This window comes from Nerophis ophidion, linkage group LG06 (genome assembly GCF_033978795.1).
Source record: "Nerophis ophidion isolate RoL-2023_Sa linkage group LG06, RoL_Noph_v1.0, whole genome shotgun sequence".
NCBI lineage: Eukaryota > Metazoa > Chordata > Actinopteri > Syngnathiformes > Syngnathidae > Nerophis > Nerophis ophidion.
Genome location: NC_084616.1, coordinates 54,158,078 through 54,179,388, shown reverse-complemented (window position 1 = coordinate 54,179,388; position 21,311 = coordinate 54,158,078). Strand labels below are relative to the sequence as shown.

General features: G+C 38.2%; 1 protein-coding gene across 2 annotated transcripts in view; it reads right to left on the bottom strand.

The window, feature by feature from the left end:
- The window catches only part of tmcc1a (transmembrane and coiled-coil domain family 1a), a 90,213-nt gene that overhangs the window by 35,673 nt on the left and 33,229 nt on the right, over positions 1-21,311 (bottom strand). The window lies entirely within an intron of this gene.

Genomic DNA, 21,311 nt, shown 5'->3' with positions numbered 1-21,311 from the left:
GCCGCTCCATGTTCAAACTGCTCCCACAGTGGAGTGTTTTAAGTCTCGTCTTAAGACCCACTTTTATTCTTTGGCTTTTAACACTACGTGAGTTGTGTGGTCCTCTGTTCTCTGTTGTCCTCTGTGTTTTTTATACACTTTGATTTCTATTTTACGGGTTTAATTGATTTTACCATTTAAAATTGTTTTTAATCATATTTGTTTTTATATTGTTTTTATTGGTTTTATATTTATTTATTTTTTGTTTTTATTCAGTCATTGGTGGGGCATAATATATATATATATATATTTTTATTTTATTTTATTTTATTTATTTATTATTATTTATTTTTTTTACAATTGTTTTTAACATGGCTGTCCAGCACTTTGGAAACGTTATTGTTGTTTAAATGTGCTATATAAATAAAGTGGATTGGATTGAAATGTGGGCTTCATGGTGGAAGAGGGGTTAGTGCGTCTGCCTCACAATACGAAGTTCCTGCAGTCCTGGGTTCAAACCCAGACTCGGGATCTTTCTGTGTGGAGTTTGCATGTTCTCCCCGTGAATGCGTGGGTTCCCTCCGGGTACTCCGGCTTCCTCCCACTTCCAAAAAAAAAACATGCACCTGGGGATAGGTTGATTGGCAACACTAAATTGGCCCTAGTGTGTGAATGTGAGTGTGAATGTTGTCTGTCTATCTGTGTTGGCCCTGTGATAAGGTGTTGACTTGTCCAGGGTGTACCCCGCCTTCCGCCCGATTGTAGCTGAGATAGGCGCCAGCGCCCCCCGCGACCCCAAAGGGAATAAGCGGTAGGAAATGGATGGATGGATGGATGGATTGAAATGTCCATAATGACAACTTTACGCAATGTACTTCATTAAGAATACATAAAGTAACATCATATATGTTTCTATACATCATCAGATACGTTTGTTTGTGTGTATGTGCTACACACTATGAATATTTATGTATTGGCAATTCATGTGTATAGAGTACTGTGAGGCATGAAATAAACGGTAATGTAAAATAAAACAAGAGACAACACTTCTCCATGGATGAATGTTTGTATTTAGTGGTGCTTGATTATACAGTACTGTTCAGTTATGTAATGTTGAAACAGAAAGGCCACAGGCTCAAAATGCAGAGTTGGTCTGCACAAGGCTACCCATAGTGCCATGGGGGCAGGATGCTGGCCCAGACATCCAGACAGCTTATTCATAAGAAGGAAGAGGAATCTAAAACAACCAAGCCAAGATTTTTGGTCCTGGCAGGTTATTTGCTTTGGCCCCAATTCTATCCACACAAATCTAAGCTCTTTCCTTTCAGCACTGATGATTTTTGAGAAGCTTTAGCCAGATAATATTGCTTAAATTATGCCAACGAAAAATGTTATAACGGGAGCGATGATAAGGAAGATTGGCAGTAGTGCTAATAGAATGTTGTTATCAGTGCTATGCAATAGAATTCTTAAACAAATTTCATGCCTCACTTGCTCTCATAATACAGCAAAAAGTGGAACAGTCTCAAATATATTCAGCACTTTCATTCGACGACCATGTCCATTCGGCATTTAACCAGTGACTGAAAAAGCCACATAGTTGACTTTGGCCTTTTCTCACAGCATTAATTCACAATAACACCCATTAATTCCATTTGTTTCAGTTACACGTTTACCTTTCTTGTGTGGAAACATGTAACACATCCTGAGGGATGAAAAAAATATGGAACCTGTAGATTGGCAACACTAAATTTGGCCTAGTGTGTGAATGTGTGTGTGATTGTTGTCTGTCTATCTGTGTTGGCTCTGTGATGAGATGGCGACTTGTCCAGGGTGTACACTGCATTCCGCCCAAGGGCAGCTGGGATAGGCTCCTACACCCCCGAGAGGGACAAGCGGTAGAAAATGAATGGATGAACGGATGGATGGATCCTGTAGCTGCATTTAGCATTAAGATATATTAATGTTCACAAAAACAAATCATTATTACTGCTATGAAAAAGACTCACAATCACCCCACTACATAGAACACAATGACAAAAACAACCTCCCATTCAAACACACTATGCAACTCAGTACAAGGGTATCTATAGAAAATGTAGACTTATAGAAATAGGTGTTATACCTGTGCTCCACTAAGAGGTGCTAGAGCTCAAAATATTTCATGTATCATCAGTTTTAAATGGTCTCTGCTGTTGCCTGTCTCTACTGCAACAATTTCCACAAAACATAAACATGCATGCATTTCTTTATGTCTGCTTTTTCTGATGCATCAATGTGTGGTACAATAATGTATGTAGGTGAGGGGACAAATTGAAGAGGACATATTATGATTTTTCCTTACATAAAAACACTTCCTTGACATGTAATAGTGGTGCTTTGGTTAAAACTTTGCACCGTTTTTGTTTTACAGACCAATTTCAAACCACTTTCTGACTGTTTTTTCAGAGTGCCCTGTTTTGTGGGCGGTCTTATTTATGTGCAAAAGCCCTCCTCCAGGCCAAGCAACTTTCAACTGCATGTCAGCCCAATTAGCCAGATTGTAGTGTTAAGCGATTTAATATCGCGTCTTCTGACAGATACAGTCTACTTTGGATTAGAAATAGCAACAGTGGATTATTTTATCATGCATGTGCATGTACGAGCCAGTCTGCCCGATAAAGAGGACAGAGAAAAGTAAGGAACTTATTGACTATAACTTTGGATGACAACTGAATAAAAATGGCGGACTCACACAAACCTCTTTGAGCAAAGAAAGCAAATGTTAGCTTATATGAAGATATCTGATGACATAAACTAAGGCAGAATATGTACCTAAAGTCTCAAATTCCAAACGCTTCGTTTGGAGCAAGGCATGATTGGTTTTTTTTTTAAATATCTCTGTCATGCCTCTATGGGTTGATCAATCATTTTCCGGACTTATGAAAATATCAAAAACACAAAACTTGGTACAAATAGGACCCCTTTAAGAGTAAATGAGATGAGGTAACGGAATTATGATACATACACCTACAGTAAGGATATCAGGAAAATATATGTGAAAAGTGTCAGGTTGATCTATGTGATGTGCCTGTGTGTGCATTATAGACTGACATCAGGAAATAAGTCTTCTGTTTTTTCTGACTGATATACAGGGGTCTGCAAATAATCTCAGAGTATAGATAAAAACTAATTTATGATACTGCTAAGAGTTTGTCATCATTTCCACCTGACCGTGCGACCTTAAAGGCATCAAATTATAATTTTTGTCTACATTTAAAACACTTCCTTATTGTCTACATAACACGTGATGGGGGTTCTTTGGTCAAAATCGTGCATAGATTATGTTTTACAGACCGTCTTTTGACCACTTACTGACCGTCTGTTAAGGATGTGCAATTTTGTGGGCAGTTTTTTTTACGTGCCTCGACTTCGTCTTCTCCCCATCAGCAATGTATTAGTTTTTAGCGCTTCTATATAGAGTCTACTGAAAAATAAAACTATATGCTACTTTGTATTACAATTGGCAACAATGGAGGATGTATGTGCAAAAGCCAGTCTGCCCCACAATAAATGGATAAAAAAAAAAAAAGGAAGATACTGACTACAATGGCGGACTCGGGCAAAACTCTGGGTTAACCTCAACCATATATGGAGATATCTGCTGATGTCACGTGTTGTTCAAATTCTAAACAACTCGTTTAAAAGAAGCATGAAGGAAGGCAAGATTGTTTTATAAATATTTCAGCCATGCCTTTATGGTTTGAGTTAAACATATTTGGACTTACGCAGATCTCAAATACACAAAAGCCGGTACCAGTAGGTAAGAAAAGTTGTTTTTGCATAATGGGCCCCCTTTAAGTGGGTCAGTAGAGCAGGGCTAAGCTCAGTGATTTATAGCTTCATACATATTCATCACATTCACCCTAGAGTATAGACAGAACAAGGATGAGTCTGCCCTCTGAGATTGTATGCCTGTTTCCTTCTTTCTACCTTCTATAAAAAGCAATATTTGTGGGAAAATATTAAAGAAAATCAAATACCACCTTTCAATAACAAACATTTCAATGAATGAGTATATTGTATAAGGATATTGTATTATGAGTCGCTCAGTCATGGAGAAAGATTTGGATTTAAGACAGTAAGACAAGAATGCAAAGAGAGGATAGCAACTGAGTGGCCAATCGTCGGTCAAGGTTAAACCAAACATCCTCAGTGACCCAAAATGTGGCAATCCTGAAACGGCTGTGAAAACACCATAGACACATATAAGTGCATGCACACTAATGTTCTCACTGTCACACACATGCGCGCAAGCTGTAAGAGGAAGAACCAGCTGCAGGCCTAAAATAACAATACAAAGGATGGCCGCAAGTGACTCACTGCTGACATATACATGCACATGACTTTATGCCGAGGCAATCAATTTCAAAATTATCCCCCCACAGTAACCAGTATGTTTTGTAGGTATATTTTTCCCTCCTAACATCATGCACTGATACAAGTAACATGATGTCACAAAATATTCAGATTTTTATATGAATTCAAATGACTTCTACACTGCTCCAGATGTATCATGTCCGTCATAAGTGAAGATGAGACTGTGTTGGTTGATAACTCTATTAATAGCATCGAATAAAAGTCTAAGGCCACCCCCAATCCCCCCCCTCCTTCAGCTGCAGATTAGCATATGAAACTGACTTGAACTGAGTTTGAACTTCACAGCTTGATATTTCTAATTTCCCTATTACTCCATACGCCCCACTGTTCAGTTGACCTCCTCGTGCAAACATGCACACAAATTACCGCTTTACTTCAGACATTCTTCTGCTTAGTCTTGAGCCATAGTATTAGTTTAGCCACCCCCGTGGGAATAGTTTGGAAACTTCAATGAGTTGTTGTGTGTGGGGAAAACAAACACGCCTCCCCTGAGAAGAAAGTATATACAGTATAGACTTGCATATGAATACTTTGCTTCAAAGGTAACGCAAACAAATGGGGAGAGTCTGAACTCTAGCACAACACAACAAGACGTGCAGCAAATTTAAGGCTGGACTCCATACAACATATCAGATTTGCTTCTTTTTTTGCGGGTTGACAATGTATGTGTGCCGGAATTTATATTCGGCCATAGCGTTTATGCTCGAAAAAGATTCTTCATCAATAAGGACAACGTTTGTAATTTTTTACAATATAACTAAAACAATTCATTCTTAAGAATCCGTTTCATGAGTGATGTCTGTAGGAATGTTTTAATGCATATCTGTACGTGTGATCATAATGTAATCATGCTAGCATCGTTAGCATTAGGGAATATGCTAACAAATTTACAAGTGTCTGAGTTAGGATTATCAATTTACAAGAGCATTCTTTATGTATTGTTTCAGTTTTGTGAATTCACCATAACGTCACTGTGGAGTTATTGAGTCTGTTAAGCTGATTGAAGAGCTAATTTCCGCACCTATTTGGTCCATGATTATGACTTCTGTTTTGTTTCATCAGCCATTTTACGGCAATTTTACAAGCATCGTTTGGAAATAATTAGGGTATGTAAATAAACATTTAAAATTTGTACTGGTATATATCTTTGTATGAAGCTAATATATGTATAAAAAAATAGTATTCTTCTAAAATTGAGTTGGTGCGGCTTAAATACCGGTACATCCTATATCCCAAAAAATACGCTATATAGATTCCCATTGCGCTCTGATGACTACCGCATTGTTCAAAAATGTCATCCTTTCATTTTCTGTACCCCTGGTCTTCATTAAAGCTACATGTGAGCTGTAGCCTAGGGGCGGCCGAGCAATTGGGAGTACCGGGATTTTTCCCAGTGGTCGATCAATAATGTACTGCTACATTAATACCTGTTTTTATGTTTTGCTCCGCTTTGCTTTGGTATATGTACATTAAATATTCAAGGTCAGTCGAAGGACTTGCCACTACAAACATTTGAGACATGCTTGACGACCAAAAATAGCTTAATGTTAAAGCGGCAAAATGCATTTTACAGCAAACTTAATCCTAGCCCTTTCCTGTGTATCTCTTTTCTAGATAGTTGGATAGATAGTACTTTATTGATTCCTTCAAATTCTATTGCTAGAATATACAAAAAAAAAAATCACCCCACCATTCATTAGGGTCCTGTGGTGTAGTGGTATAAGCTTCCACTTTTGGAAGCTGAGCGAGCGGGATCAAGTCACTGCCAGGGGTGTGTCAGAAAGTAAAATAAATGTGACAAAGCCCCACAGTCGTCAGCTTTATGTGTTTTATTTCTATTAAAAACTGTTTTGTGTTGTTATCTTTTACTAAAACAAAATTATTAAACTATTTGTTTCCCATGTATTTGTATTAATTAAAAACATGCATCAAAACAAATCCAGGTTAGGAGTCAAATAGTACAATAATCGGCGCTTTCTGGAAATGCAGTAAGTAAGTCTGAGCCAAATAATTCAGGGCTAAATGTTTGTCTCAGTCCTCCCGTGCTGGAGCCTACCCCAACTGACATTGGGCAAGAGGAAGGGTAACACCCTGGACTGGTCACCAGTCATTCATAGGGTACATAAAGAAATACAGTACAACCTACCCATTGAAACCTGTATAATGTATTGTCTATAATTAAAGCTCCGGTTTAAATTACAAATTTTGTAAACCAACAAATAAATTACGAATATAAGTTTGTCAATTCTATGAAAAAGGCTGGCGTTTATGGCTGTCACCCAGTGTGGTCTCGTGCACACACATTCGCAAACATACACAGGCGATGTAAAGACCTTTAGAAACAAAAAGAAAGCAGGGTGTGTGTGTGTGTGTGTGTGTGTCTTAGCTCTGTGATCATAAATATATGTGAAGTGAATTATATTTATATAGCGCTTTTCTCAAGTGACTCAAAGCGCTTTACATAGTGACACCCAATATCTAAGTTACATTTAAACCAGTGTGGGTGGCACTGGGAGCAGGTGGGTAAAGTGTCTTGTCCAAGGACACAACAGCAGTAACTAGGATGGCACAAGCGGGAATCGAACCTGCAACTCTCAAATTGCTGGCACGGACACTCTACCAACCGAGCTATTCCGCCCCTGAATATTTAATAAAGTCAAATAGAAATATGACAACAAGAGAATATCTCACAATCCTCTTTAGTAAAGTAAATCTTTTTTTTTTTTTTTTGTCCTGTCCAGCTTCTCAGGTAAATCCTATTGTTGATGTGGATGCCCATATCGGGTGTACAGATTTCATTTACCAAAGAGAAGTGTGGGAAAATTCTCTTGTTGCCTTATTTGTATTTGACTTTATTAAATGTATTTATATTATCATTTGGTGCAGCCTGGACGGAGCAGGAGGGGATAGAAAGAGAAAAAAAGGAAGATTGAGGGGGTAATTGTAGGGACAAGAGGGAGATTAGACAGAGAGACGAAAACAACAACAGCAAACACAACAAAAATAACAACAACAACAACAACAATAGAGCAACATCAGCAAATATGATATGTACAAATATGATGGTAAAAGTGATAGCAGAGAAGTAGTTAGTGGAAGAAATAATAATACAGAAATTACAATGAGCATTATTGTACTACAAATGGAACAATACAAATACCAATAGAACTAGCGCTACTGATAATGACTAATAACAATAATTTACCTCTAATATCAACAATACAGTTGTTCAAATGCAACAATACGTATATGTAATGTTAACTAGAGATACAAAAGAAAGCAGAAAAATGGAGGGGACGAAAGAGAAGCCAGCTATATTAACCTTGTAGATTGTTATAGTAACACTAGGTTCAGCGTTGTCATACCATGTGTTACCCAGTTTACCCTAGGGTAATAGTAAAGTAAATCTCTACTGCAGATATGGGCATCTACATCAACAATATGCTTTGCCTGAGCAGCTGGACAGGACAGATTTTTTATCTTGGGATGTCCCAGGGACCAGATTACGGTCGCTGGCAGGCTAAATAGTAGTAGTAGTTTTGCGTCAAACCATACATTCAATGATAGTTGACATTAGTGGCTAAATTTAGCCAATTTTGTGTGCAATTTTTCCCGGCTCGAAGCGTGCCATTGGCAAAGTGCAATAACCAATTACATCCTTGTGTTTTTCAATGTGTCTTACTCTAATAATTGAGAAATATGTTGTGGAATGGCTAATGTTGCATAGTGTGATAAAACTGTCTAGTAACAAATACTTTCAGTCATGTGTTTTGTATGTTTTTAAATCCAACTATACCGATGTAGATCGATTGCCGCTTGTAATCTTCACCTTCTTCTGCGCATGTACTGTATGTATTACTGTATGTGGAGTGCTGCTTGCATGCTCGTAGCATAATAGGGCGGGGTATAATGCTGACAACACTTTCGAAAGTTAGCGCCATCAAAGCAGCCGCATAAAGGTTGCAAAGATTCATATTAACCTCACGTGCATGTTTTTGGAACATGGGAGAAGGCAAAAATACCAGCCGAAAACAAACACAAGTACAAAACCCAAAACCAGTGAAGTTGGCACGTTGCGTAAATCATAAATAAAAACAGGATACAATGATTTGCAAATCCTTTTCAACCTATATTCAATCAAATAGACCGCAAAGACAAGATACTTAACATTCGAACTGGTAAACTTTGTTATTTTTTGTTAGTATTAGCTCATTTGGAATTTGATGTCTGCAACATGTTTCAAGAAAGCTGGCACAAGTGGCAAAAAAGACTGAGAACGTTGAGGAATGCTCATCAAACCCCTGTTTGGAACATCCCACAGGTGAACAGGCTAATTAGGAACAGGGTTGTGCTATGATTGGGTATTAAAACAGCTTCCATGAAATGCTCAGTCATTCACAAACAAGAATAGGGTGAGGGTCACCACTCTGTGAACATATGCGTGGGCAAATTGTCGAACAGTTTAAGAAGAACATTTCTCAACGAGCAATTGCAAGAAACTCAAGGATTTTTTTTCACCATCTATGGTCCGTAATATCATCAGAAGGTTCAGAGAATCTGGAGAAATCATTATATGTAAGTGGCAAGGCCAAAAACCAACATTGAATGCCTGTGACATTTTATCTCTCAGGCAGTACTGCATCAAAAAACAACATCAGTCTGTAAAGGATATCACTACATAGGCTCAGGAACACTTCAGAAAACCACTGTCAGTAACTACAGTTCGTTGCTACATCTGTAAGTGTAAGTTCAAACCCTACTATGCAAAGCTAAAGCCATTTATTTGATTTGAATTATATTTATATAGCGCTTTTTCTCTAGTGACTCAAAGCGTTTTACATAGTGAAACCCAATATCTAAGTTACATTTAAACCAGTGTGGGTGGCACTGGGAGCAGGTGGGTAAAGTGTCTTGCCCAAGGACACAACGGCAGGGACTAGGATGGCGGAAGCGGGAATCGAACCTGCAACCCTCAAGTTGCTGGCACGGCCGCTCTACCAACCGAGCTTAACCGCCAACAACACCGAGAAACGCCGCTGGCTTAGCTGGGCCTGAGCTCATCTAAGATGGACTGGTGCAAAGTGGAAAAGTGTTCTGTGGTCTGACAAGTCCACATTTCAAATAGCTTTTGGAAACTGTGGAAAGTGGATATCACTTCAAAGAGAAGTGATATCCAAGTTAGAAGGGTGTTGTTGGTGTACATAATAAACTAAAAGGCCCTTTTAAAAGACACAATGTGAGATATTTGAATTAGAAGTGGATGTGGGATGATGCAATTGGGCCCCATTGAACATAAATGATGGAAATAGACACTATCTGAGCAACAGGACAATAAGTTGGTGTACATGGTGAGATGTTAAGACAGCAAGAGGAACCAAATTATTAAAAACATATTGGGTCTTTCAATTTCAAAATTCCAACAATTTTGGGAAGGTGCTTTTCTGGTTAAGTATGTCTTTACCCCGATGTGCAAAGCAAGGTGCATAAAGGCTTGCTTTGATGAGTTGTGTGTGAGGGAATCCAACTTCAACCTCCTTAACCCCCTTTCTGAAGAACAACACCAGTTAATATGATTCAGCAGGCCATTGCTACACGGTTTAACATCAATCAGTGACATTTAACCTCATTAAAAGTTCTTTTTTTTTTAATACATGAAAAGAAACCTTCTGTTAAGTTTTACCAAAAGAGCGGAAGCTGATTTCATTGCAAAAGAGGGGCAGTTACATATTTTCTTCAATTCTCATTTCCTCTTTTTGCATTTCCTGTTACTGCATAATTGCCCAATACTTTTTATGAAGACATTAAGTTGATATATGATGCAGTAAAATGTAAATAATATTGCAGAATAGATTTATATAGGGACATTTGCTTGTTTGCGTATAAGTCTCAAAAAAAAAAAGCTTTCTCCTACATGCGCAGATACTGTATGCACAGTGTAAATAAAATAATGTGAATTACACTTTTTGGGGAAGGTTTATGGCGGACGGACATTTTATAATTTCAATGCTGAAAAGACAACAAATAAGAACCTACTCTGGGATTCCGTAGGTCAACAATTCGGAGCGAAGCATGATGAAAACATGATCTATACTTGTGTAAACTTATGTGCATACTCGATGAGTTTTCTGAGAGCCTGACAGCTGACAGTAACTGTCAAAAAATATCAATGGTATCAATTGATAGACGCTATATTATATAGCCACATAATCACAAAGTTCAATGATCACGGCCAAACTGAAACCTTATGATTTAACGGCCCAGGATGTCCAAACACAGCAGCGCGTTTTTATTCCGTGGTCGCGCCCTTCTTCAGTTGTTCCATTTATGCATGCAGAGACACAGCAAAAACATTTTAATCAAAGTACCAATGATTGTCACACACACACTAGGTGTAGCGAAATTAATCTCTGCATTTGACCCATCACCCCCTGGCAGGTGAGGGGAGTAGTGAGCATCAGCGGTGGCCACACCTGGGAATCATTTTTGGTGATTCAACCCCCAATTCCAACCCTTGATGCAGAGTCCCAAGCAGGGAGGTAATGGTTCGCATTTTTAAAGTCATTGGTATGACTTGGCCGGGGTTTGAACTCACGACCTACCGATCTCAGGGCAGACACTTTAACCAAAATGATGTACATTGTGATTTTTGGTTGTCAATTCAGAGTGGAACTATGATTATTTTATCCTCATGTCAACAGATTTTTCCAGGTGTATCAATTGAAGCTATCAGAATAGATTCAGTAGTTTCATCTAAGTGTATTCTATTAAGTGTGGTTTAGAGCCGCATTGAAACTTCAAGAGCAACATATGACTTATTTTCAGCCTCTGAGGCACATACTTAATACAATTCGTACAATGGGAGAAAACACAGAAGGCCAGATTTGACTGGGAACGCCCACATTTAAGGGTTGCTCTACACAAAGAGTACATCATGGATGAAGGCGTACTGTGACAGCTAAGTTGAGTGGGAGAATTCTGCGCAGTCAGTATCCACACAGTTGGGCACTTTTTTGACTCAAGCACATGGGAGAATCTGCAGTTAACCTGCAGTTGAAAAAACTTGATTCAAACTTAATACGTACAAATAAGAGGTTTAATGAGAATGAAAGGAAAGACCATTGCCTAGAATTCACGATCAATACCGGTGTTTGCGTTGATAATTAATAAATTGTCTCTCTGCCTCTCGCACACACGCGCACTCGCACGCACACGCACACACACACACACACAACACAGCCTACCAGCACAAGTGAGGTTTGTCATAAAAAGAAACAAAGCATGCTATGTTTTTGTGCCAAAGAGGAAGATGAATGAAAGAAGATAATCCTATGTGAAAAGATGGATGGGAATTGACTCAAGCGCAGATTAGAGGTCAATGATAGAAAGATCACTGAGCTAAGCGAGAGATAAAGACATATTCTGAGAAGTTTTAGGGTGTCCCTCTTTCTGAAGACAGTACAGTAAAATACAACCACAAACCACACATGTAACAAGTTCATAAAGTCGGATTTGAACCCTGAAAAAAGTTTCATAGAAATTATGTCAACGCACATTCACACACAGAAATGAAATTGCTTCGAGCTCATAGTCAACTCCAGTGTGGCTGAATATCACCTTGATATGCCCTCTCTCTCTCCTTCTGTATGTGCACTCTTAGAGTCGGTCGAAACTTACTTGTTTGATTTGACAAGGGTAACTGGGTGCTTCTATGACTCTGTTTATAATGACTTGAGAACAATCTGTTAAGTCAGTGTTTTTTAGACAATAATTATCACATGCAACTGCAGCTTTGGCTGTGTTTAATCGGGCTTCACCGCATATTCGCAAATGTGACTAAGACTAAACTGAGAGTCACGTTGTCCGGCTACAAGCACTTTCATTCACACATATCCAGTGGCTGTAATTCCAAATGCATTACTGACCCATCTTCGAACCCCTCTTTGAGTGTTTTTTCAAAGCGAGTCGTTTTGGAAGGTGGTTTTTTTCTAAATGCATGACATTCTCCATACCCCAGCCTCTCCAGCTGGCTGCGACTGTGTCTCTGCCCAATCAGCCATTTTTGTAGTTTTAGTGGTACGCCTCTGTAGCGACACATAAGTTACAATTGTAAGCTTTTTCTTACAAATCGGAATAGCGGAGAATTTGAGCATCCAGCCGTAGATGAACGAGCCAGAAACTGACCTGCAGCAATAGGAAAGCAAAGAAAAAAACTTCAGACCCAAATATATGAAAGCACTTCCAAGGTTTGTTTATAGATTGTTTCTTGCATAGTCTTTCAGTCTTTAAGTTGGTCCTAAGTTAAAAAGATGTCCATCTTAAATTAAGTATAAATACTTGCGCGTGTTTGGGTTCTTTATGTTGGAAAACTGCCATGCGGTCCTGTTTTCTAAGGGAGGGTTCACTGATCTGCTTCAAACATGTCACAGCTCGGTTTTTCCTATTTATTCTGTTTCCTGAATTTAATTTCGACAATGTGCGACAGGCCAAAAACAAATGAGCCACAGGCCGCAAAAGGCCCCTAGGCTGTACTTTGAACACCAACGTTGTGAAAACTCTTGACGTGACGTCAACTCTGTCTGGAACCACAACCCTCGTTGAGTATTTAGCTTGCTAGTTTTCTATCAGCGAATATTGGTAATTATTCCCCCTTATCATAGTATCATCCCTGCAGGACAAGGAATAGCTAAACATGCTTCACTACACACCGTAGCTCACCGGACTCAAAATGTGAACAAACGCCATTGGTGGATCGACACCTAAAATCCAATGTAATGATATCAAGTACAAGCACGTATTGTGTCGATGCTACTATTATTACGTCGAAATTTTTGGGCATTACAACATCTTCTTTCGTTTTAAAAAAATATATATTATGTTTATAAACTCAGGAAATATGTCCCTGGACACATGAGGACTTTGAATATGACCAATGTATGATCCTATAACTACTTGGTATCGGATTGATACCCAAATTTGTGGTATAATCCAAAACAAATGTAAAGTATCAAAAAAACTGAAGAATTAGTGATTATTACGTTTTTACAGAAGTGTAGATAAAACATGTTGAAACAGGAAGTAAGCAGATATTAACAATGAATGAAAAACAAATTAATCATTAATTTTCTACCACTTGTCCTTAATAATATTGACAAAACAATAGAATAATAAATGACAATATGTTACTGCACACGTCAGCAGACTAATTAGGAGCCTTAGTTTGTTTACTTACTACTAAAAGCCAAATGTCTAGTGTGTTTACTATTTTATTTAAGGACTTAACTGCAATAAGAAACATATATTTAATGTAACCTAAGATTTTTTAATAATGAAATGCAATCTTTTGTGGTCCCTTTTATTTAGAACAGTGGTTCTCAAATGGGGGTACCAAGGCACAGTACTTGAAGGTATGCCAAGGGGTACGTGAGATTTATTTCTTTTTTAATTTTAAAAGGAGCAACAATTCAAAAATCCTTTATAAATATATTTATTGAATAATACTTCAACAAAATATGAATGTAAGTTCATAAACTGTGAAAAAAAAGCAACAATGCAATATTCAGTGTTGACATAATTATTTATTATTATTATTGTCTATTGTGAGCGAACTGTGGTGCTGAATTTCCCCCAGGGATCAATAAAGTACTTTCTATTCATTCTATTTTATTGTATTCTACAGCTAGATCTTTTGTGGACATGTTCCATAAATATTGATGTAAAAGATTTCTTTTTTTGTGATGAAATGTTTAGAATTAAGTTCATGGATCCAGATGGATCTCTATTACAATCCCCAAAGAGGGCACTTTAAGTTGATGATTACTTCTATGTGTAGAAATCTTTATTTATAATTAAATCACTTGTTTATTTTTCAACAAGCTTTTAGTTATTTTCATATCTTTTTTTCAAAATAGTTCAAGAAAGACCACTACAAATGAGCAATATTTTGCACTGTTATACAATTTAGTAAATCAGAAACTGATGACATAGTGCTGTATTTTACTTCTTTATCTCTTTTTTTCAACCAAAAATGATTTGCTGTGATTAAGGGGTACTTGAATAAAAAAATGTTCACAGGGGGCACATCACTGAAAAAACGTTGAGAACCACTGATTTAGAAAAGTACCGAAAAGTACCAAAACCATTTTAGTACCGGTACCAAAATATTGGTATTGTTACAACACTAGCCGGTGTTATTAAATTTAGAATCCCCTGGTATCCTCGGAAATCAGATGATTTACTTAAAAAAGACCATATTTTTTTGCTACATTTAAAACACTTCTGTATGGTCTCTGTAAATGTGATGGTGGTTCTTTGGTCAAAATTTTGCATAACTTATGTTTCACAAACCATTTTCAAGCCACTTTCTGACTGTCTCTTCAGGATGCGCTGTTTTGTAGGAGATCTCATTTACGTGCTTCCACTTTGACTACATCTTTTGCCCGTCAGCCATGTTATGGTTTGTAGCGCTTACATATGGAGTCTCAGACCGATAAATGTTCAAACTATGCGCTACTTTGTGTTAGAAATGGCAACAGCGGAGGATGCATATGCATGTAAAAGTCAGTCTGCCCCGCAAAAAGAGATAGAGGAAAATAAGGAACTTATTGACGATAGTGTTGGACTACAATGTCGAACTTGCACAAAGCGGTTTGGATATATTTCAACCAAATATGGAGATATCTTGTGGCCTTACACCTGGGGAAAACGTCACAAATTGAGCAAATTGTTTATTTGAAAGAAGGTAAGATTGTTATATAATTATCTCCGCAATGCCTCCATGGTTTGAGTTAAAATATTTGGTATGTATGGAGATCCCAAATACACAAAAACAGGTGCTAGTAGGTAAAAAAGATGGTTTTGCAAAATAGGTGCCCTATAAATAATTTTGTATTCAGTGACTTACTAACTGAGATTGTTAGTAAACAATAACAAAAACGACCCAAAAATTATTTTGTAGTAACAAGAGCAAAAAAAAAGTAAGGAACACTTTGATCCAATCCTTTAGTATTGTTTATATATTATTACTGTAGGAATCAATAGAACTGACATCTGCAATGATCATCCCGAGTTTACAATGAAGTTCTAGCTGTTAGTTTTTTGTGTCGTTTTGCTCAGCGTGGGTATGCGTGTGTGTGCCTGTGTGAGTATAGCATGCTTAGCCATTCCTTTTTTTCTATTTTTTTCCAGTAATCATATATGGAAGAAGCTTATTTATTTTCCACCCAGGTGATAAGGTTTAGTATCTTAGAATAGTCTTTGCAATGGGGATAGACAATGCTTTGTTGTAGCTTGCTCTCAAATTTGAGCTTGTGTCCAGGCAAAAATACACTACTGGTAATTCACACATGGACTTTCTGCATCGATGTAACAAGGAATCCAGAAATGTAGTTGTTTCTCCCTGAGCGTGTATCTGTAAATAGAATCTTTCACTTGAGTACAATCTTTGCCATGTAAACATTGGGACATAGCCCTCGTTAAAGATCGGCTTGGCTCGGCTGCTCATTAGCTAATTGCCAAACAGTTAAAAAGGCAACTCTTTGCCCCGATCCGATTCCATAATCGGGATCAGGACATCTCTGGCAGGAACTAATCAATCCGTTGCAACAGTCATTTTAATTGAAAATGCTGATCCAAGATTTGAGTTGAACTTGTTTGCAAGAATTGGCTATGTGCACTTCCTTATCAAGTAAAATACACAATGGTATTTTTTTTTCCAGTGAAGTTAGAATTATTTTTTTAGGTGCAAGCCATGTAATTGAAAATGACAAAATGCAACACAATGCATGGAGCGCAGCATGTACCTAATGTACTTGTGTATCAAAGAGTCAAAATGCATGTTAAATACAAAAAACGCATACCCTGCACCATATTTTGGCAGGTGTAGGTGTGACGTAAAAAAGTTGCTGACTTTAATCCCATCCATTATTTACCACTTATTCCCTTCAGGGTAGCGGAGGGCGCTGGAGCCTATCTCGGCTACAATTGGGCAGAAGGCGGCGTACACTCTGGACAAGTCGCCATCTCATCGCAGGGCCAACACAGATAGACACACAACATTCACATTCACACACTAGGGCCAATTTAGTGTTGCCAATAAACCTATCCCCAGGTTCATGTCTTTGGAGGTGGGATGAAGCTGGAGTACCCTGAGGGAACCCCTCGCAGTCACGAGGAGGACATGCAAACTCCACACAGAAAGATTCAGAGCGCAGGAGGGAACCCCGGACCTTTGCAATGTGAGGCCGACGCAATAACCCCTCTCCCACCGTGCTGCCATTGTGCTGTCTTTAAACGGATTTCACTAAATATATCTACAGGGAATTTTGATGTAAACAAAGTTCAAGCATGTGATCTGTGGTTCCTGATCGTTTCATTGATTTAATCAAGCCACATTACATTTCAAGAGTCATTATCTAATTGAATTAGGTACTGCAAATGCAAACAGGGAAAGGAAACATTTGCATTTGAACAGAAGGATATTGATTTCTCTATGATGCTATTTGAAACACAATACTCTGGATGTGGTCATTCTGGTTGGGTTAGGGTTGTTTCCGAGTAACACAAGATGTTCACTTTGACATGGATATCAAAGCAATGGAACTGATAACAGAGGACAAAGGATGACCAGAAAGACAGGTGTGCATGTGGAGATCTTGCCCGAAGGAAGGAGATGCTTTTTACTTTTCCACACCCCCTGAATATGAAATATTTTCAAAGCTTTAACTCTCAAAGGGGTTGGCCATTAGAAGCTACAGAACCTGTAGGAGATCCTGTTCTCCACATCCACAGTTTCAGTCACTCAGACATAGACAAACACATAATGATCCTACAGAGTGAGAGGACAAGCCTCAAGGCTTGGTTTCCTTTTTAATATCAGCAGCAACCCATGTTCTTGGATCTAAGTTAGTAGAGAAGGCCAGTAACGTGGTGGGAGTGGAGCTGGACTCTCTGGTGGTGGTGTCAGGGAGGAGAAGTCTAGCAAAACTCCTAGCCATTATGGACAACACCTCCCACCCACTACACTCGGACCTTGCAGAGAGAATGAGCATGTTCAGTGGAAGGCTCAGAGTCCCTAAATGTAACACAGAACGACACAGGATGTCCTTCATACCGACAGCCATCAGACTGTATAATGTATATGTTCCTTCTTGACTGCACTTAAATGTAGAATATATGTCGAATATATTTATACTATTCATATATTATATATGTTATATATTATTATTATTGTCTATTATGAGCAAACTGTGGTGCTGAATTTCCCCCAGGGATCAATAAAGTACTTTCTATTCTATTCTAGTCTATTCTTTTCTATTCTAATATGCTAAAAAGAAAACATATTCGATGTTCAAACTGATAAACTTTTTTTTTTGCAAACAATCATTAACTTTACAATTTGCAACACGTGACAAATAAGTTGGGAAAGGTTGGTGTGCAGGCTAATTTGGAACAGTTGGGTTCCATAATTGGGTATAAAAGCAGCTTCCATGAAATGCTAAGTAATTCACAAACAAGGATGGAGTGAGGGTCACCACTTTGTAAGCAAATTGTCGAACAGTTTTAGAACAACGGTTCTTAAAGAGCTATTTAAAGGAATTTAGGGATTTTACCATCTACGGTCCGTAAAGTCATCAAAAAGTTTCGAGAATCTGGAGAAATCACTGCACGTAAACGATGATATTACGGACCTTTGACCCCTCAGGCGGTACTGCATCAAAAACCGACATCAGTGTGTAAAGGATATCACCACATGGGCTCAGGAACAATTCATAAAATCACTGTCAGTAACTACAGTTGGTCGCTACATCTGCAAGTGCAAGTTAAAACTCTACTATGCAAAGCCAAACTCATTTATCAACAATACCCTAAAAAGCCGCCGGCTTGGCTGGGTTCGAGCTCACCTAAGATGGACTGATGCAAAGTGGAAAGGTGTTCTGTGATCTGACGAGTCCACATTTCAAATTACATTTGGAAACAGAGGACGTGGTGTCCTCCAGAACAAAGAGGGAAAATAACCATTCGGATTGTTATAGGCGCAACGTTCAAAAGCCAGCATCTGTGATGGAATGGGGGTGCATTAGCGCCCAAGGCATGGGTAACTTACACATCTGTGAAGGCACCATTAATGCTGAAAGGTCCATACAGGTTTTGGAGCAACATATGTTGTCATCCAAGCAGTGTTATAATGGACACCCCTGCTTATTTCAGTAAGACAATGCCAAGCCACATGTTACAACAGCGTGGCTTCGTAGTAAAAGAGTGCGGGTACTTTCCTGGCACGCCTGCAGTCCAGACCTGTCTCCCATCGAAAATGTGTGGCGCATTATGAAGCGTAAAATACGACAGCGGAGACCAAGGACTGTTGAACGACTGAAGCTCTACATAAAACAAGAATGGGAAAAAATTCCACTTTCAAAGCTTCAACAATTAGTTTCTTCAGTTCTCAAACGTTTATTGAGTGTTGTTCAAAGAAAAGGTGATGTAACACAGTGGTGAACATGTCCTTTTCCAACTACTTTGGCACGTGTTGCAGCCATGAAATTCTAAGTTAATTATTATTTGCAAAAAAAAATAACGTTTATGAGTTTGAACATCAAATATCTTGTCTTTGTAGTGCATCCAATTGAATATGGGTTGAAAAGGATTTGCAAATCATTGTATTCCGTTTATATTTACATCTAACACAATTTCCCAAGTCATATGGAAAAGTTTTTTTTTGTATATATATATATATATATATATATATATATATATATATATATATATATATATATATATATATATATATACACACACACACTTCTATATATACTTATATATATAATTAGACAAACATATATATACAAATATATATACTCATACATATGTATATGTATATTATATATATATAAATAAAGGGACTGCACGGTGGAAGAGGGGTTAGCGTGTCTGCCTCACAATACGGAGGTCCTGGATTCGATCATGGGCTCGCGGTTCTTTCTGTGTGGAGTTTGCATGTCCTCCCCGTGACTGCGTGGGTTAAATGGTAAATGGGTTGTACTAGTATAGCGCTTTTCTACCTTCAAGGTACTCAAAGCGCTTTGACACTATTTCCACATTCACCCATTCACACACACATTCACACACTGATGGAGGGAGCTGCCATGCAATGCGCTAACCAGCACCCATCAGGAGCAAGGGTGACACAACGGACGTGATGAGGTTGGTACTAGGTGGGATTGAACCAGGGACCCCCGGGTTGCGCACGGCCACTCTCCCAACTGCGCCAAGCCGTCCATCCGGGTACTCCGGCTTCATCCCACTTCCAAAGACATGCACCTGGGGATAGGTTGGTTGGCAACACTAAATTGGCCCTAGTGTGTGAATGCCATGGCCGAGTCATACCAAAGACTACAAATTTAACCCTTTGCCTTCCTAATTGGCATTCAGCATCAAGGGTTGGAATTAAGGGTTGATTAACCAAAAATGATTCCCGGGTGCGGCCACCACTGCTACTCACTGCTCCACTCACCTCCCAGGGGGTGATCGAGGGCGAAGGGTCAAATGAGGAACAAATTTTGCCACACCTAGTGTGTGTGTGTGACAATCATTGGTACTTCAACTTTAACTTTATACTCCCTTTGGTGTGGACACTACCAATTTACGGATCGATCCGATCGTCCTCTTACGTGCCATAAACTGATTGCGACAATGCTGACAGACAATCAGGTGTTCGTCTATTATCCTGTCTCAACTCTTATTAACCTAAATATTAATTTCCTGTAAATCAAATGCTTACTTTCAGCTGCAATGGGGTTCTATGTATATTCCTAAAGTTTACTCAGGTCTTATTTCTTGGTGATGTTTAAAGCCAGCTTAGCGGTTTGCTTAGCTATTAGCAAGGCTGCACCTAGTTTGCTTACACTGTATAACATGTTTAGCCCTGTCTTAATACTTGATAATGACACTTCAGATACAAAAAAGAGCAGTTTATTGCTGTAATGGAGGTGATTATTATTATTAGTTAAGGAGAGCAACTCCACACTGTGTATGGAAACACTTAATCTGCTGCAAACGCTTGTCAGCCAGACATGATCGGTTCAGTTCAGTTTCAGTTTATTTCGATCATGCATACGATACAATGTAATGCATCACACAATTCCAGTTTTTTCATTAGAGCACGTCTGAAAAGGAGTAGGAAGAACCACAGCTTATTTAATTATATCCCTTTTCATACCATAGCAACTGTATCCAATTTCCTAGTTCTCTGGAACAGAACAGTGAAAATATTAATAATAAATAAATCATATACCATAGTAAGAAAACAAATATTAAATACATAAACAGTTCATCATAATTTTTGTTCTGTGTACTTTGTGAAAACTTGTAGTTTGAACGGTCTCTTAAACTGAATCATATTGGTGCTTTGTTTAATTTATTTGGTTAATCCATTCCATAATTTAATTCCACATACTGATAGTAAAGGTTTTAAGTGTTGTGCGTGCATACAAATGTTTTAAATTAAATTCTACTCTAAGGTTATACAGTATATTTCCTCTTTTGTTGAGAAGAATTCTACATTATTGGGTAGCAGGTTATAGTTTACAAAATATTTTCAGCTCTGTGGAAGAGTGTTCGCCTATCTTCACGTATTGCTTCCTGTTGGTTAAGTAGCTTCTTGCCCAGTTCAAGACCAACCCTCTGATGCCACACCATTCTAATTTGTTTATTAAGAGGTTGTGATTAATTGTGTCAAATGCTTTTGTTACATCTATAAACACTGCAGAAGCACATTTTTTACTATCTATTGCATTTGTGATCTCTTCCGTTATTTCTATTAATGCCATTGATGTTGAACTGTTGGCTCTGTATCCGTATTGGTTATCTGTGAGTGTTTTGTTTTTTATTTATGAATTTGTCCAATCTGTTGTTGAACA